Below are 1,656 nucleotides of genomic sequence, written 5' to 3'. Positions count from 1 at the left end.
AAAAAAAAAAAGAACCCTGTGTGGAAAGTCTTATAAAGTGAAGACTCTTTCTTAGAAAATGAATGATTTTTAGTAATTTTCTGCTTATAGGCAGTTTGATGGGTGAGAAAGGGTATAAGGAAGCTTTGAAGCTTTAGTCACAAAGATAGGGATGGGAGTTAGGGGAGGAGAGGCAGGGGTCAGATTCCAGCTCCGACTTAACTTTTCTGGCCTCAACTTACTCTTCTGTAAAATGGGAATTAAAAAAAACCCTGTCATTGGGGTCATTTTCAGGGTTAAAGTAATAGCGCATGACACAAAGTAGGCGCATAACCAGTAACAGCTCTTACTACTAATGAATAGCTCCAGCAGCAGCTTTACTCATGCAGATGGCAGATTTGGGGTAAAACATTGTAAACGCAGAAATAATGCAAGAGTTTTTTTAAAGGTTGGTCACAAAGTTCATGGATTTGATTTCACAGAAGTAGTTTAGAGGCATGCTGAGGCCCCTCTTAAATAACTAGTAGAATTAATCAGAAAATAGGGAGCAGCAAAATCACACCAGTATTAGCAAGAAGTAAAAGCTAAAGAGAGTATTCAGCCCAGACCAGCAAACACTCAGGACACCCCTGCCTTGTGCAAGTGTATTAAGCGGTATGTCCAGTGCCAGTGGCCCTGCCCTCCAGCAGCTTAAAGCTAGTGGGAGAGGCAGACCTGGAAACACTTTACCCACATCCAAATGCCATAGGGATGGACGCAAAGGAGGGCACGGAACTAGTAAAGCAAGATGACTGGGGCCAGCTAGCGAAGGAGCAAACAGCCTCACATGCCTCAAAAGCTTTCCACAGGGCAGGAGAGAAACTGATGTCATTACAGTGGTGCCGATGCATTAAGAAAGGGACTAATTACATACATAAAATAGATTCTGTTTAATAATTAGGTGGAAGAAGCCATGAGAATAAGTTTTTGGAAAAATTTAATGGCATGAGAGAATGTTCAAAATATGATTCTGAGAAAGAAAAGCTGGATATGAAATTGCATTATTTAGAATGTTCTCAATGACATGGAAAAGGTAGGAAGGTGATAACACATTGACAGTGGTGATCTCTGGACAGTATGGGTGGGTTTTGTTTTCTTTTCTGTATTTTCGAAAGTTTTGATAATATGCAGATGTTAACATTTTTTAAGGTAGAAAAGGTATAATGTTCTGTTGAAAATTCTGAGGAGGGTTGGAGGTTCATGACACTAAGCAGCTGGTTGCATTCCAACGTGTGACAAGGATTTATGGATTATATTATCTAGTGTTAACTAATCTAATCCTCACAATAGGGCTAAGTGGTCTTAAAACGTCCTGCAAAGAAGCCTTGGCTTGAAGTTAATACTAATGGTGCCGGCACATGACAAGGAAATGACCTTCTCTTCCCAGTATGAACTCTTTTTGTCAACCACTAGGTAAAAACAAGGATGGTCTAAATCAGGCCTAATAAATTAGCCCATGGATGCAAAAGTAACCACTCTGGGAAAGAAACTCACACTATGGCGGGAGCATGTTGAAAACGTGTTTAGAAACTCATCTATTCTGATTAATTTTATTGCCCAAACCTTCCTATCTGCATACACAGACACTTAGGAAGAGAATTTCCTAACTGATTTAAAACATCTTCCAAAGGCTTTTTT

General features: G+C 39.7%; 1 protein-coding gene across 1 annotated transcript in view; it reads right to left on the bottom strand.

Moving 5' to 3' along the window:
• Positions 1-1,656, bottom strand: part of MRC2 (mannose receptor, C type 2) — a 24,524-nt gene that overhangs the window by 5,021 nt on the left and 17,847 nt on the right. The gene's annotated exons all lie outside the window — the stretch shown is intronic.

Source organism: Galeopterus variegatus, unplaced genomic scaffold, assembly GCF_000696425.1.
Source record: "Galeopterus variegatus unplaced genomic scaffold, G_variegatus-3.0.2 Scaffold9064, whole genome shotgun sequence".
In the NCBI taxonomy this organism is placed as follows: domain Eukaryota; kingdom Metazoa; phylum Chordata; class Mammalia; order Dermoptera; family Cynocephalidae; genus Galeopterus; species Galeopterus variegatus.
This window is presented reverse-complemented; position numbering and strand designations above follow the sequence as displayed.